The sequence below is a fragment of the Urtica dioica genome, chromosome 6, assembly GCF_054948205.1.
Source record: "Urtica dioica subsp. dioica isolate 48M chromosome 6, U.dioica_male_clone48M_v1_H2, whole genome shotgun sequence".
Classification (NCBI taxonomy): Eukaryota; Viridiplantae; Streptophyta; class Magnoliopsida; order Rosales; family Urticaceae; genus Urtica; species Urtica dioica.
In genome coordinates this window covers 16,756,237-16,773,942 of record NC_142761.1, presented here as the reverse complement: position 1 = coordinate 16,773,942, position 17,706 = coordinate 16,756,237, and the positions used below count along the sequence as shown (strand labels likewise).

General features: G+C 49.9%; 1 long non-coding RNA gene across 2 annotated transcripts; it reads right to left on the bottom strand.

Annotated features, from left to right (window-relative positions):
- Positions 1 to 4,457: 4,457 nt before the first annotated feature.
- LOC149393450 (uncharacterized) lies at positions 4,458 to 7,244 on the bottom strand. 2 transcript variants are annotated; one of them, XR_016299893.1, is made up of 3 exons: positions 7,062 to 7,244; positions 6,381 to 6,493; positions 4,458 to 4,943 (listed from the first exon to the last, which is right to left on the bottom strand). It is a non-coding gene; the product is annotated as an uncharacterized LOC149393450 (long non-coding RNA). The 2 variants fall into 2 exon arrangements; XR_016299892.1 differs by lacking the exon at positions 4,458 to 4,943 and adding an exon at positions 5,962 to 6,013.
- Between the last annotated feature and the right edge of the window lie 10,462 nt (positions 7,245 to 17,706).

The window sequence follows — 17,706 nt, the reverse complement described above, 5'->3', positions numbered from 1 at the left end:
TCATTTCATAAGAATTTTATTGAAAATTCTTATTGGGCCTTTTTCATGTTGTCATGAACAAATGGAAAAGCTTCTAGAAGTCTTTTCTAGAAGGCCTTGGGCGCCCAACATACCCAACCAAGAGAGAATATTTTGTGCATAAATGTATCAAGATACTTGCCAAAAGAAAAAGAGGAAACAAATTTGCATGAGGATGCTTTAGGGTAATCGGCCAAGTGAGAGACAAGGCAAGGCCTTGAACAAAATTGGAAACAAATCAAGGCTTCTAGAAGCCTTGTTTGGCCGAGTTTCTCAAGTGGGAAAGAGGCAATATTTGCTCATGAATATGTGATATTCTATAGAAGAGGAAACTACCTTGTTGAAGGTAAAGCCTCTCCTATAAATAGGAGCCTCATTTCCTCACAATTCATTCATCCAAGTTTAAGAGATTTGAGAGACTCTCTCTCTAGAACTTTGGCCGAAAATCCTCTCTCTCTCTCTCTAGTCTATTTTCGATTTTTCTTGTCTTGGCACCTAGGTCCTCACTCGACCTAGTCTTTAGCTCTGCGACTTTGAGACTCGTTCTCAAGTCGTAGTGTTTAAAAGTGCCCACTCACTGATTCCTTCTTTTCGAGTGATTTAGTGATAGAAACTTTCGTGGTTGCTCGAGGTGCCGAGGAAAGAAAGAGAGACGTGCTGCGAGGGGAGACGAGCGTTGCAACTTTCCAAAAGCTTCTACAAGGTTCAAGCTTCAAGAAAGGTTAGTAACTTTAATAGCTCATATTAGTTTTTATTTACATGTACATGCTCTTGTCTAGGTTAGTAAAAACTAGTTTTACTTAAAAAGAAAATTTTTAAAATTCCGCCGCTTAACGAAGCGTTAAACTTTTTCTTAAACCCTAGATCGATTCCAACAAATGGTATCAGAGCTATGGTCAAAGGAATGCATGTGCATGTTTTTAAATTATGAGCTTGAAAATCGTTTTCGAAAGTTTACTAATTTTGTGACAAGTTAGAATTGTAATCTTAGATTTTTTTTAATTTATTGCTCATGCCTTTAAATTAAAAACCATGTTGATTTTCTATGAGTTTGGGATGATGTTAAAACACATTAGAATCAGTTCTAAAAGTTTTTAATTTTTTATATTGAAAAACGTGTTTTAAAGGTTTGAGATTTTTCGAGTAAATTTTGTGACTAGTTTTATTTTCTTGCTAGTTTCGTTTATTTACTTGAATCGTTTTATGCATGTTGTTATTTCTTTTATTCTATGTTGTTACCCTGCTAATAAAACACAAATAAAAGCTTTAAACAACATCTTAAAACGTTCCGTTACACTCGATTCTTTTTCGCACCTAAAAGGACGAAGCTTTAATTTATTTCTTTTTCTTCGAGCTGGAATGTAAACCCGCATTAAAAGCGGCATAACTCTCTGCTCAGAAATCGAAATTTAATGATTCTTGAATCAAATTAAAGCTCTGTCTGTCCTCTGTCCAATGCCACCGGTTTCGGCTGAAAAGGACATCGGAGCCGCCAGATATGACGATTTTACTCCGAGGTGCGCGGCTGTCTGAAACTCCAGTTTTTTAGAAATCCGGATTTTCAAACCCCACTACCATGAGTTATAGAACTCTAATGAGAAAACTTTCTTGAGCAAAAATGTTTTTTATATGATTATAAACATGATGTGTAAAGATTAAAAGTTTTGATTTTTGAAAGATTAATTGAAATTGAATTTTTACAAAACTAGTTTGAATTTTGAAAAACCGTTTTCACTTTCAAACTTGAAAATATTTTGTCATCCAAATCAAATAAGTTTTCAAAATGTTTTCAAAACTATATCTATATCACATATGTTCAAAATCTATATGCTCTTGAAATTTTGAGTGGGAGGTCTCCTTGTAGACAAGCCGAAAAATAAAAAGATGTGTAATCTCAAACTTTCAAGTGTTCGAGTGAGTTGAAGTTCACACTTCCCTCACGCACTTTCCCGAAATAGAAAATAGGAAAAGATCGAGTATGTACCTTGTGCCTTTATGCACTAATACTGCTCTGAACATGTCGATCTAGGATTCTCTTCTAGTTGTCCGCTCTGTCGCTCTCTAACTAGGAAATTTGTTTCCGAACTTATAAGAGTCGATGAACCAACTCCAAAAACTAAGTGGGAGGGTTATATTCGTTGTTTGTAACCCGCGATCCCCAACACTAGTGAAAGATGCAATAACGTGGGACTAAGAGCCGCTCTTGCGACCCTCACTTAAATGTGAGTACTCCAAGGCGTTATTGCTTCGATCATTGCTCAATGAGCTACGTCCGAGAGTGATGCAATGATGGCAAGGCCTCCCCTTGGGGGATTGTTTTTCAAAGCTGATATTTTGGACTAAGTGGTTGGTTGCACGCTTAGGCTCAATCCCTAGTATCCTCCCTTGAGGCTCTGCGAAAGGATGTGAGTGATCAAACCAATTTAAAAGGTGGCTAGTCAAAATAGATGTATTGACATCTTGGCTTAGCATTAATGATGTGTCATTTACTTATAAATGGAGATTTTTTGCGGCCTTCTCTTGAGGGAGTAAATTATCGTTTGGTTTATAACACCTTTGGGTTTTACAAAAGTCTTAATAAAACTTAAATCCTAAACCAAAGACTAATCATAAACAGACAGGGTGCCCTGTCGCAAGTTCATAAACTCGCGTACCTTGTTCGATAGGTTTGCCTCGCTTAGATACTTTCCGTGAAACAAGTTGAGGAAGTGAATCCACGTCATCGAGTGGATGTCCTCATATGACGCTACGACCTCCCACCAACCTCTCGCCTCGTCTTCCAGCTGGTGCACGGCACACGCTACCCTCTCCTGATCTGACAGCTGCATGTAGTTGCAAATCTGCTGAATCCTCTTGATCCAGTTCTCGGCTGTCGCGGGGTCAACGTTACCGCCAAACTGCGGAGGCTTCTGCTTCCGAAATCTTTCATACACCGGTTCGCCTACCGGGGGAACGACATCAGGAATCCGGAAGTTCAACTCTTCCTGGGGATCCACGCGTGCCTGCGGTGGATGTCCACGTCGTTCATCTTGAGCTGGGGGCTCCGGGTTTGGTGGAGGTGGCGTATTCAATCTCGTCAGAAGTTCAGTGATCGTGCGATTTTGGGCTTCAAGTTGCTGCGCAACTATCTGATCTCGTTGTGCTGCGCTGGCAGCCTGTCTCTCCAAGGCGTGTCGCATTTCTGCGAGGTCTGCCGCCGTAGCATTTCCGGTAGGAGACGGGTCTTGTCCGGACATATTTTCTCAGTTCTACAGACGAGAACAAACAAGGTTACTCATATATCCATACCGAAATGCGAGAGACATAATCAACACATGATTAAACTGAAACTGAAACGAGATTTTATATATACAACCATATCTACAACCATATATACATATCAAAAGATACAACCAGCTTTTCAACATCAAGTTCGCACGTACACATGCTAAACAAAAGAACTACAGGTAGACTAGCTCTCACAAGGCTTAAGTCTACTAGATCAAAAAACATGTACAACAACTATCAACCTCCCGGAACTAACCTCTCAAAAAAACTATCCACCACTATCTACAACAAGCCTAAACACACCCTCACATAAGAGGATAATCCTCAACGGGATCCTCATCCTCATCGTCCTCCACCTCGCTCTCCTCGTCGTCAGAGATCACAATAACAAGGGGAGCTGCAGGTGGCTGTGCGGGTGGCGGCGGTGGCGCGTGCGGCGGCGATGCTGGTGGTGCCGGCGCCTGAGGTGGCTGGGCTGGTGGTACTGGCGCATACGCTGGCTGCGGGGCTGGCTCGTAACCTGGAGGAATCCAACATCCTGCCTGGGACTGAATCATAAACGCCAAACGCGCTCGGAGAACTCCCATGGACGGGAAGCAACACAACAACATCGGATACCTATACTCGGGTCGTAACCCCTGGTGAAAGATGAACTGCTGTCGGCGGTCGTCCAGAGCAAAGGGACAAGATGTCACGATCTCCTCCTCAAATCGATCCTCGTACTGAGCGATCGACTCGAACTCGAGCTGAAAGAAACCATGAGCAAACTCGTTCCACTCATCCGTTCGCCCCTGGGCTGAAAAAGTGGCCCCCATAATGGCCTGGAACATGCCCCACGATCGATACAAACTACCCAGCGCCACATGCCGGGTCCAGCGAGTCAGGGCTGGTCCCTGCAAGAGCGTCGTGGCAATACAAGTACGGAAAATCTCAGGGATAGCAAGGGCGTCCATCCACTCGATGGTGGTACCAATCCATCGCACCCACGTAAGTGTACCCCTCATCCCGCTGAAAGTCGGAGCGGTAGGAGGAACAGATGCAAGAGCCTCCGGGTAGGATAGTATCGTCACTTGAGCCATTCCACCTGCCAAAACGACAGGCCAACGGTAAGCACAAGTTCCAACACTTTCCCATAACCAGAACATGTATCTCAGGTCTACAGAAACGGCTAAACCTGGGCTCTGATACCACAAAATCTGTCACGACCCGCGAGCGTCGTCACCTCGCCCGCAAGCCGCGACTCGACGGAACCAACATCACGTAGCGGGAGCATATCATATATGAATAATGAAATGTAAACAAGACATTTAAAGTAAATATATAATTTACGAAACATATAATATACGAAATACGATATTATTAAAAGTGCGGAAACGTTTACAACAAAAGTGGTTATCGGAAATCTCGGGAAATTTTTCGTTTTTCTTTTAGAACTAGAAGTCGTATATCGACCCTTATACATACATATATATGTACATAGAAGCTCCCGACTTTACATATATACACGAGATATTATTTAAGGAAGAGTCGATATTATTCAAAACATTATATATATAGAGGTCTACTTCCCGAGCCAGAACCCATAGCCCGTAGGTCAAGAGATACGCGTTCCGTCTCAGTTTCCTTCTCGGTCGTCTACATTGCCGCCTTGCCCTTATCTACATTACCAAGGGACATAAAACTATGAGTCGAATGACTCAGCAAGCGGGAGTCTAGCCTATGAAAGAAAAGCAGCTAATGCAAAGCATGTGACGTGCGAACAAGCAAACAAGAATGCAGGATGCAGCTATCACCTAAAAGTGACTAATGAGCGCGCATCCTAGAATACTAGCCGTCCCGCAAGGTTATACACTCCTCACTGCTATAACCCCCGATCCGACTAGAGACCAGTTTCCAACTTCGAGCAGCAGTCGTCAACTGATCTAAGTTTTAACACTTGTCTGGGATCCCCTAGTGGTACTTCCTTCATCATGACGTCAGCACCACTGGTCTCTGGCATAGTGAGCTCGCGAACCGCGACCATTACCCACTACGCCCCGGTGTGCTCAAGGCAGCTTCCGGTGAGTCTTCCAGCAAGCAATGAGCTCGCGATGCGCGACCTTCACCCATTGCTTCGAGTACTCGGCGCACGGACCGGCATGGCCCGCCAAGCACAAGTCAAGGACTTGTGAGTACCACCGACACGAGTTTAAAGTTTGGGTACACTGCAGCTAGCAGCGTACACGTTAAACTTATATACGGAAGAGCGTGACGGGATAAACCCCGAAAGAAATTATTGTTTCCCTTTGAAGCTCGTTTAGTGTTTTAGGTTGAAAGCTCGAAATGTGACTTCCGAACTCTCTACTCTCGATTGAATTGAGAGTCTATCGCTCTTCCGTCCTCTCGATTCTGACCTATCTCTTAGAGTTAGAAGAGAAGTCTAACCACACACAAAGCAAACAAGGCTGGTTCAAGTTAGCGTTTGAACCTAACGGGCGAACCCGAGCTAAGTTTTCAAGCAAGAGTGGCCGAAGCCTTAACTTTCGAGTTTATTCATTTTTAGGCTTTTACCTACTCTTGTTTACTAGCAAGCAAATGCACAAACAAACAGGGTTATACCCTTGGTAAGTAGTTGACTTATGTCTCCTCACTTACCCGGAAATGTTCGACAGTAAGCTTGACGATTCCCGAAGATGTCTTGCTTCACACGTTCTTCGAGACACTTGGCACTTGTCGAACGTCGAGAGAACTAGCATCCGGAGTTGAACATCTGTTAGTTAATGGATTCGAGTTTACTTAAAGATAATAGGGTTCGTTGTCGGGATTAGAGTCGGTTCGGAATTCGAGAATTTAATTTATTATTCCCCGGTTTTTCGGAGGTTTATTCAAGACTCGCGTATCCTCCTATCGAGAGTGATACGAGATAATGTTCAACGAATAATCACGAGTCTTAAATAAATCAAATAATCCGAAATTAAAAATAACCGAGAATTCCAAACGAATAATTAAATTAAATTCATAAGCATCGTTAAATAAATAATTTATAAATTATTTATTTAAATACTGAAAGTACATATCTAAGAGTATTTAAACGCTATAAGCGATTTAAAACTCACGAGTTAATCGAGCTTTATTTCGATAACTCTATCACTTGATATCTTCAGAAACTGATCTCGTCGCTCTTGACTCGTCTGGTTCCCGTTCGTCCGTCAAGATCTGTAATACAAACCTGGAATCCAACGACGAGTTAATATCTTAAATTCCAAACCCTTATCAGTTTCACAGTCCAAATCCCGATTCCAAAAAACCCGAACCCAACACCAATTTAAGTACACTTAATCCGAAATCCAATTATCCGGAAACGTTCTAATACCAAACGACCACAAATGAATCACCTAGCCAACCAATTACACAAGCAGAAAATCACACGGCCAAAAACAAACTCACGGCCAAGAAATCCACACGGCCACAAACTCCAATTTCACACCAAACAAATTCAACATAGCCTCAACACAAGTATAATCAAGTTCAGACAACATAACAAACCGAGCAATTACACTGAAATCGAACCCGAAATCAAAAACCCCCAATTTAAACCCTAGTTCATCATTTTCGGATAAATTAGGAAAAATCCGAATCAAAACTTCAAATTCAAGCTACCACTAGCATCAATCGAGTTCAATGAACGATAAAAACCAATCAATTTAACCGAAATCAACTCGGATTTGAAAATCCCCAATTCAGAATTTCAAACCCTAATTTCTCAGAAAAATCAATTCGGTTTAGCTTGTTCTTACCGAGATTCTCACGAATTCGGTGTCCTCGTCGCTCGATTGCTTGTTCCCGGCGTCTTCCTCCTCGACGGCGGTCACGGCGAGCTCGCGGCGGCGGCGTGTCGCTCGGTCGGCGCGCGCGCGGTGGCTCAGCGGTCGGTGACGCGCGAAGAAAGAGAGAGAAGAGACGAGTGGGAGGTGGCGGTGGCGACGTCGGGGGCTCGGCGGCACTGTGTTTCCTCGGCCCGGAGCGGACACGGTGGAGGCTCGGCGAGACGATAGCGCGGCGCGGAGAAGAAGAAGAAGGAGGAGAGAGGTGAGGGATGGTGGCAGTGATGACGGATCGGCGGCGATCGGAGGACGAGAGTTTTTATTTCTTTTCTTTTTTCCTGGTTTGCTCGTTTGGCGTGGGTTTCGGTCGAGTGAAGGGTGAGGAAGAAGAAGAAGATAGAGAAGAGAGAGAGAGAATGGTGAGGTGGCAATGAATTGAGGAGGAAGTGGCCATGTGGCACCCTCACTCTTTGCCACGCGTGCACAAGTGGCCCAATCAGGACACACCACGTTTCTCTCAAATCAACCCTTGCTTCTCTTTTTCTTTCACTTTCGTCCCTCAAAACTCTTGCATATAAGTCCTTTTAAAATAAAATTCCACAATTCTGTCCTTAATTAATTTAAAAAATAATCTTGAAAATAACCGAGAAAATTGTCATTATTTCCCGTTATCTTGAATGTATTTAAGGGATTTCGGAATTCATTTTTACTCTTAAGATTTTTAAATCTCCGAGTATGTTTCGAATAATAATATTGGATTACTCGAACATTTTCATTCCGAAATTTCATCGACCTTAAATATTATCATTTTCCAAGATATTTAAAATTTAAGGACGTCTCATATGCAACAAGAATTTGAATTAAAACTCGTCCATTTTATTCAAATTCACAAGTAGAGCGTTTACAAAAGTTTATACATTACACAAAGACTCTTGGCCGAGGTGGCCGAAGTGGCAAAGACGCTAGGCCGAGGTGGCCGAAGTGGCAAAGACACTCGGCCGAGGTTGCCGAAGTGGAAAAGACGCTCGGCCGAGGTGGCCGAAGTGGCAAAGACGCTCGGCCGAGGTGGCAAAGACGCTCGGCCGAGGTGTGTGCAGGCCGGGAGGCCGGGGCGTGGGTGCGTCAGGGCGCTCGGCCTGGTGGGCCGGGGCCCGTTGGGCTTCCGGCCGGCAAATCCCGGCCGGCCTTGAATCGTTTTTGAATTTCCGGTGTCCCGAAAATGACCAGTAACATTAGCCCCCCAAGTTTACGGCTTACGGGACGTAAGTCGTGAACTTTAGAAAAGAAAAGGGCGTTGAGGTGATTTCACCTTCGATCACGCGTGACCGTACGCACGCATATCTTTCTCTTTTTCCTCTTCTTTTTTTTTTTTTTTTGATGGTCGGACCCCTGGAGGCCGGACCGGGCCGGCCGGGTAGCAAGACCCGCGCGCGGCCTAGCGCTGGGGGACTGGCGCGCGCTCGAGGCCGGCCGGCGGGCCGAGCCTTGCGTTGCGCGCGCAGGGGGGGGGGGGGGGGAAGGAGCAGGGTTTGCTCCTTCCTCTCCTATAAATAAGAGAGCCCCCGCCCTTTCTGTTCACACTGGCAGCCTGTGGGTAATCGGAAAATTCCTTCGAGTTTGAAATTTCCCCCGGGCAGCCGACTTTTTTCCTTTTTTAATGGGGAGTAAGCTTGTATCCCACGTTGATGATCCCAAGGTTGACCCCACATGCCCTCTCCCAAATTTTGGGGGGGCGGCCAAGGGTCCCTTTGAGGAACTCGACGGGATTCCCATCTTTGTCGAGGAGGACTCTAGCGCGGCCGACAAATGGCTCGCGGAGTTGGAGCCGACGCCGCGGCGATAGGCGAGCTGGCGGGGCCCGGGAACGGCCCACCTACCAGGTGTGGCCCCGGAGGGGAGGACGAAGGGTCCAAGGACCCGCGTCCGTCACGGTTGGTGATCATCCTGGTCTCCCGCGAGGCGTCCTTTGACCCCCCCCCCCTTGCTCAAGCAGCGGGGTGAAGCGGTGGTGAGTGCCGAGCTCCCCCGGGCGTCTAACTTGGATGCTTCGGGTGTCGAACTTGCGATAGTGCCGTCCGAATCTTTTTTGGACGAGATTTATTCCGACGATCCCCAAGGGTCGGGCTCAGAGGGCCCTGAAGAGGACTTGGGGGCTCCTCCCGCGTGGGGGAAGGAGAAACGCCCCAGGAAGGTGTTGGCGACGGCTTGCCCAGCCCTCGAGTCCACGGAGGCTTCGGGCTATACCTATGCGAGGTCTTTGGAGAGGACCCGCATGTATGGAGTGGGCGACTCCGCTGCCCCCGTCGGCTTGGACTGCAGGGGGGTTGATGCCGCGAGCACGCTTACCTCCCGAGTCTTCAGCACGCTCTGGGAGACGTATAACATCCCTCCCTCGGTGGGGTTGCTTAGACCTGCCCCCAAGGATAGGCCCTCTCGTCCAAGGGACGGTACGCGGCGATGGCGGTCGGGAGTCTCGCCTGTGGATTGCGCCTCCCGTTTCCGACGATCGTTCAGCAGATTCTGACCCGACTAGGGGTCTGTTGTCGGTCGTTTTCGGAAAACCCGAGACGCCAAGAAGGCACGTCGCTCAAAGGGCCGATGGTCAGGCCGGAGGTCCTGAAGAGCGGCAAATCTTCAAGCCCTCGCCCAAACTCCTGACTCCTCGAGTCGAGCTTCGCTCCTCGAGTCGAGCCTTGAGTCAATCTCCTCGAGTCGAGCTTCGCTCCTTGAGTCGAGCCTTGAATGGTTCCTCGAGTCGAGCCTTTAATTGTCCCTCGAGTCGAGCCTCGAGTCACTTTCGAGTCGAGCCTCGAGTCATCCTCGAGTCACTCCTCGAATCAAGTCGCTAGTCGCTCTCGCCGGGCCGAGCCTTGCCCCTCGGATCGAGTCACTCTCATCAAGTAGAAAGCTTCATATTTCACGTGAGAAGAATGGCATTCGAAGGCCCGCAAGAGCCCGGCAAGACGAGCCGCTCACTGCGCACGCAACGCGCTGCACCGGCCAGCCGGGCAGCAGGCAGCGCGCCGCGCCGGCCAGACAGCGCGCCGCGCCGGTCAAGGAACCCTGCGCCGCGCGTCCCGCGCCGCGCCCGGTGACCCGCGCGCCGCGCCCCCTGCGCCGCGCGCCGCGCGCCGCGCGTTGTGCGCCGCCCTTTGTGCGCCGCGCGCGCCGTGCGCCTCCACTTGATGCCACACGCATTCCTAGTCCCACATGGACGAAAAAGGGACCTTCTAAGGCTCCCAAACACCTATAAATACCCTCTCTCATTGAGGGGAAAGCCATCCCAAGATATCCAAGAATATCCAATAATTCTCTTCATCTCTTATCGATACGCTCGATTTCTCTGCTTCTCTGGATGCCATATTTGGCCTGAAGCAGGTTCTTTTCTCTCTCCCTCGTTCTCAAAGGTCCCGAAGCACTCACGGGAACTTCCCGGACGTCGCTCCCTTTGACCGAACGTTCTCCGGTGCTCAAGCACGGCCCTAGGGTTCTCAACTAGAGCTACCCTTGCGCGTCTAACACGCTAGACGCGTACGCGATCTCCGAAGTTCTGAGACGCTGCCGAGGACCCCTCGCGCCCCGTTTCCTTCGTCGAGCACGCCTCTCCGCTAAGGCTCCACGCCTCATACTGCGTCACACACGCATGAACTACGTTCTGACCTGATCCCAACTAAAGGGTACGTAGGCAGCCGACAACCAAGGCACGGTCACTCATCCTCCTCACCCCCTACCTCTCCCGAGAGGCGGGTTGATCGGAGAGAACCCTAGCTCGAGACTATCGAGTTCACACTCTTGGCCCGGGTGCGATCACTTGGTCCGGCCTTGGATCGAACCGCCCGAGGTTTTAAATAGTTCTTCATTTTCGTGCGACAACATTTTGGCGCTAGAAGGAGGGGACTTCCCGACCTATTCAGCCCGAAATCCCTTCTATTCATCTTCTTCTTTTCTTCTGCGAACTCAACCTTCTCGAACTTGAGAAACGATGAGTAGCCAACCACCCGTACGTTCTGAGGGCGCAAACAACCCCGAAAACGTCGCTAAGACCAAGAAATACTTCTTGCGCTCACGAGCGCATGGTGACGAAGAGTCGCTCCACGAAGAGAGCTCGACCCGCTCACCATCTCCATCTCCTGATAGCAGGGACAACCGCATCACGGAGTTGGAGGAGAGTATCCGCCGACTGAAGGCGAGGAGCGCAAGGTATCACCGCCAACTGGCTGCGAAGCAACCTATGCGTGACACGACGATCCCCAACGGGGATCCTGAGAACCTCAACGAGGAAAGCCGCGACCCTGATTATGAGGATACTGGTGACTCGGAGGATGTCGAGACTTCTCTCACGAAGGACGGGGGACTCCCCGCCGTGTTTGAAGCCGGTCCGTCGAATCCCTTACCCCGAACAGGCGATGCGCCGGTGACTTCTCAAGAGGGGAATTCCCGACGTTCGGCCCTCGACCGACTAGGTCCGAGGGAGAATGTTGCGGAAAGTCAGGGCGCGCGGAGAGCGCACCGCCGCAAGCAGAGCCGGCGCCTCCGTACGGCCAGCCCTGATCTTAGGGACCACCTCACTGCTCAACGCATGGGGCGTGGCAATGATCTGAGAGAGCGACTAAGCTCTAGACCCAACATCCCGCTGGCAGCCCCAACTAACGGGAACCGCCGCGCAGGACAGGGGTCTAACGAGAGGCTGCAGGTGACTCCTCCCGATCAAGGGGTCACTCCAACGACCGGTCTCGATGTGGTCACTATGATCCACAACCTTCGAAATGAGGTACGAGATCTCCGAGAATACGGAATAGGTGGAAGTGCCTACGGAGTCGTTGAGGAGAGCTCATCGCCTTTCACTACTCAGATATTGGCTGAGGTTTGTACGGGGAATTTCAAGCTCCCGAACCTCGCTCCCTATGATGGGAAAGCAGATCCTGCTTACCACATCCAGCACTATGAAACCTGGATGACGATGCAGGGTGTTTCTCCTGGTGCCATGTGCCAAGCCTTTAGTTTGACCCTCGCCGGACCCGGCTTTGAGTGGTTCAAAAACTTAAGACCAGGAAGCATCCACTCGTTCAAAGACCTGAAGGACATGTTCCTGGCACGGTTCGCTACGTCTATGGTCCAAAAGAAGACCAAGATGTACCTGTGGTCAATCAGGCAAGAGAGTGGCGAGTCTCTTAGACGATACCTCGCCCGATTCACAGAAGAGTCAAACAAGGTCGACCGCTTTGACGACAGTGACGCGATTGCCGCTATCATAGAAGGCTTGCGCACGAGTGACTTCCTCAAGTCTGTCGTCGGCCGCGTCCCTTCCACTATGGCCGAGTTAATGACTCGAGCTAAGACCTTCATGGGAGTCGAAGACTACCTCGACGGCCGCAAGAGCACTAATCAAAGCTCTCGCCGTCGGGAAGAACCTATCCGCGAGCAGAACGAACCTCGTAAGAGGCGAAACAAGGGGAACCAGGTTCCTAACAACCAACCCCCTTTACCTCAGAAACCGCGACTTGCGGAAAACTTCAAAGGGTACTCGTCGTTCACGCCGCTGAACACGGCGCCGGAAAGGATCTTGGCTCTGGCACGTGACAAGTTCACGCCCCCGGCTCCAATGAAGAAGGATCCCGCAACTCGCGATCGGTCCAGGTATTGTGAGTTCCATCGGGAATATGGTCATTTGACCTCGGAATGCTACAACCTCAAAAGGCAAATCGAGGCTCTGATCCAACGGGGCGAGCTGAAGGAGTTCGTGTTGCGCATGATTGGTGCTGCGGGCCCCACCGCGAACAGACAGCAGTCTGGTCAAGGAGGAGGAGCAGCCGCCTCTGCCAACCAAACTCCGGCTACTGCCAACGCCAACCCACAACTGCACGTGGTAACCACCATACTGGGAGGTCCACGAGATGGGGATTCGGCCCGTCAACGGAAGAAATTCCTTAGGGTCGTGTCTCAGGAAGACGCTGCTATGCACGTCAACTTCACATATGAAGAACCTCCGTCCGTGCCTCACGAGACGATGTATTTCACCAATGAAGAGGCCAAGCGAGTTGTGCATCCGCACAATGACGCGATCGTGCTCAAAGCCCAAGTGGCCAATAACTTGGTGAAAAGGGTTCTCATCGATAACGGCAGCGCTGCCGACATAATCTTCAAGTCCACCCTAGAGCGCATGAAGCTCGGGGGGCTGCGCCCGACTCCGACCCAAACGCCATTGTTTGGGTTCACTGGGGAAAAGGTTATGACCGAGGGCATCATCGACCTGCCGGTCACCTTTGGAACCCCTGGAGGAATCGAAGCCGTTCACATGGTCCCATTCCTAGTGGTCGATCAAGAGTCGCCCTACAACTTAATCATTGGGCGACCCACGTTGAACCGGCTGAGGGCAATCACTTCCACGTATCACCTACTGGTGAAGTTCCCCACCGAAGGGGGAATTGGCATCATGGCTGGAGACCAATCCCAAGCCAGAATATGCTACGTGCAAGGAGTTGATGGCAAGTCCGCGGGAAAAGCGGTCAACACAATCTTCCAACTGGAAGACGATTACCCATGCAACCTAAGGGATGCAAGGAAGTTCGGAGAACTTGACCCCCGTGATGAAATCGAAAGACTTAAAGTGGAAACCTCCGATGATCTTGTGCCAATCGTCCTGGACGAGTCGAAGCCTGATCAAGTTGTAAAAATCGGCACCCGACTTCCACTCGCCATCAAAACTCAGCTTACCGCCTTCCTCAGGGAGTTCAAGGATGTTTTTGCATGGACTCATGCGGACATGCCCGGAATCGATCCCGAGGTAATAGTGCACCGACTGAACGACGACCCAAAGGTCGCCGAAAAAGTACAGGCTAGACGAACGTTCAACCCAGAACGATACCTGGCCATAAATGAAGAGGTCGAGAAACTCCTCACCGCAAACTTCATTCGAGAGGCTAAGTACCCCAAGTGGGTCGCCAACGTGGTAATGGTAAAAAAGCCCAACGGGAAGTGGCGAATTTGTATAGATTACAAAGATCTTAACAAAGCCTGCCCTAAGGATTGCTTTCCACTCCCGCGCATCGAACAACTGGTGGACGCCACGGCCGGCCATGAACTCCTAAGCTTCATGGACGCCTATTCAGGCTACAACCAAATTCGAATGCACGAGCCCGATCAAATTAAGACAACCTTTGTCACTGATCGAGGTCTCTACTGTTACAAGGTCATGCCTTTCGGCCTTAAGAACGCGGGAGCAACATACCAACGCTTGGTAAATCGGATCTTCGCCGATCAAATCGGCAAGACAATGGAAGTATACGTGGACGACATGCTCGTTAAAAGCCTGCTGGCAACTAATCACGTACGCGACCTTAGGGAGATGTTCACAATCCTCCGCCGATATAAAATGAAGCTCAACCCCAACAAATGCGTATTCGGGGTTGAATCCGGAAAGTTCCTCGGTTATATCGTCAGCCGACGAGGCATAGAAGCGAACCCGGAAAAAATCAAGGCACTCCTTGAAATGAAGTCACCAAATCCCGAGAGAACAAAATTCAGAGGCTGATGCGCTTGCTCGCCTCGGATCTGGCATCGACGAAGACGGATTGGGGACTGTGCCCATTGAATCTCTCCCACGACCATCCGTCTCCCGAGACGAAGTCGGGACCATAGAAGTGGCATCTCAGCCCACTTGGATGGACTCAATTGTCGAGTTTTTGCGAAGAGGGGAACTCCCCGAAGACCGCAAGGAAGCCGATAAATTGAGGGCCTTAGCATCCAAATACACGCTCCGTGAGGGCACGCTCTATAAGCGCGGTTACTCGACACCGCTGCTCCGATGCCTCGATAGCGTTGAGTCGACCAAGGTCCTCCGCGAAATCCATGAGGGCATTTGCGGAAACCACGCCGCTGGGACTTCCCTTGCGCTCAAAGTGCTCAAGCAAGGCTATTTCTGGCCTTCCATGAAGCGAGATGCTTGCGAATGGGCAAGGCGTTGCGATAAATGCCAGCGCTTCGCGGAAATTCCGCGACAGCCCCCGACCCCGTTAAGCAGCATCGTTGTCCCACGTCCCTTTGCTAAGTGGGGCGTGGACATCATTGGCAAGCTCCCTAGAGCGCCAAGGCAATACGAGTACGCCATTATCGCCATCGACTACTTCACTAAGTGGGTAGAGGCCGAGCCGCTTGCCAGAATAACTGAAGCAAACACGACGAACTTCATCTGGAAGAACATCATATGCAGGCACGGTATCCCCGCCTCGATTGTGACCGACAACGGGGCACAATTTGACAACGCGCGAGTAAGAGATATCTGCGATCAACTGAAGATCAGCAAGACCTTCTCCTCGCCGCGACATCCTCAGGCCAACGGCCAAGTCGAGGCAGTCAACAAGACTATCAAGAGCAACCTGAAAAAGAAGCTCGAAGACAAGAAAGGCGCCTGGGCCGATGAATTACCATTCGTCCTATGGGCATATAGGACAACCGCGCGAAACGCCACCGGCGAGACGCCATTCTCCCTTGCATATGGGGTCGAGGCTGTGGTTCCAATTGAAACCGAGATACCCACGTTCCGAGTCGACACGTTCGACGAAGCGGAAAACAACGAGGCCATGCGCCTTGAGTTGGACCTGATCGACGAAAAGAGGGCGGAAGCATTCAGACGCCTCGCCGCACAGAAACGCAAGGTCGAAAGATACTACAACTCCAGAATCAAAAGGCGAACCTTTGCCGTCGGAAGCCTTGTCCTCAGACGAGTGTTCCAAAACACACAAGTCCAAGGCGCCGGCGTCCTAGGCCCAAACTGGGAAGGCCCTTACAGAGTCCGCAAAGTCATTCACGACGGGACATACTACATCGAGCACACGGACGGGACTCCGATTCGCCACCCGTGGAACGCAGAACACTTGAGGCAGTACTATCAGTAGCTAGCGTCCCCCGCTTTTTTATCGCTTTTATTTCCATTTTCAATAAGGCCTACGAGCCAATGTTTTAGGATTTAAAATTTCTCGCAAGTTTTTTTTCGCGAAAGTAATAAAACTCAAGTTTTCCATTTCAATTTCGTTTTATGCAAGTTTTCTGGTTATCAATAATTAACTTATAACCCAAAAAACTTGGGGGGGCTAGCTATTGTAAGGAAACTCTCAAAAGAACACGCTCCACCAAAAAAAATCGTAAGACGCCTACATGGCGCAACCTAAGACGCCTACATGGCGCACGTAAGTCGCGTAAAGGCGCAGCCCGTAAGACGCCTACATGGCGCACGTAAGTCGCGTAAAGGCGCAACCCGTAAGACGCCTACATGGCGCAACCTAAGACGCCTACATGGCGCACGTAAGTCGCGTAAAGGCGCAGCCCGTAAGACGCCTACATGGCGCAACCTAAGACGCCTACATGGCGCACGTAAGCCGCGTAAAGGCGCAGCCCGTAAGACGCCTACATGGCGCAACCCAAGACGCCTACATGGCGCACGTAAGTCACGTAAAGGCGCAGTCCGTAAGACGCCTACATGGCGCAACCCAAGACGCCTACATGGCGCACGTAAGTCGCGTAAAGGCGCAGCCCGTAAGACGCCTACATGGCGCAACCTAAGACGCCTACATGGCGCACGTAAGTCGCGTAAAGGCGCAGCCCGTAAGACGCCTACATGGCGCAACCTAAGACGCCTACATGGCGCACGTAAGCCGCGTAAAGGCGCAGCCCGTAAGACGCCTACATGGCGCAACCCAAGACGCCTACATGGCGCACGTAAGTCGCGTAAAGGCGCAGTCCGTAAGACGCCTACATGGCGCAACCCAAGACGCCTACATGGCGCACGTAAGTCGCGTAAAGGCGCAGCCCGTAAGACGCCTACATGGCGCAACCTAAGACGCCTACATGGCGCACGTAAGTCGCGTAAAGGCGCAGCCCGTAAGACGCCTACATGGCGCAACCTAAGACGCCTACATGGCGCACGTAAGTCGCGTAAAGGCGCAGCCCGTAAGACGCCTACATGGCGCAACCTAAGACGCCTACATGGCGCACGTAAGTCGCGTAAAGGCGCAACCCGTAAGACGCCTACATGGCGCAACCTAAGACGCCTACATGGCGCACGTAAGTCGCGTAAAGGCGCAGCCCGTAAGACGCCTACATGGCGCAACCTAAGACGCCTACATGGCGCACGTAAGTCGCGTAAAGGCGCAACCCGTAAGACGCCTACATGGCGCACGTAAGTCGCTTACATGGCGCAACCCAAGATGCCTACATGGCGCGATTTGAGACGCCCACGTGGCGCAATCCGGCGTGCGTAACACACCTACGTAGCATGGCTGACTCGCAGTTGAAAATGCTTAAGAACACAAACCATCCAAGTGACTGGCGTGTTTGAAAAAGTATCCTGCTGAGATAAAAGGATGGACAAAATCATTGACACAAACAAGTGACCATCCACGCATGCCGTAGAAGATAAGTGTGCGAAAACATTCATAAAAATAAATGAATAACTCCTCATAAAAGAAAGGGGCAACTGCCTCAAAACCTAGAAAGCATGCGCTAAGACAAAGTGCGCTAAAGGGAAATATCCTAGTAAGCAAGCGCTAAGACAAGTGCGCTGAACGGAAAAACCTAAAAAGCACGCGCTAAAACATTTGCGCAGGAAAAATAAAGAAAGAAA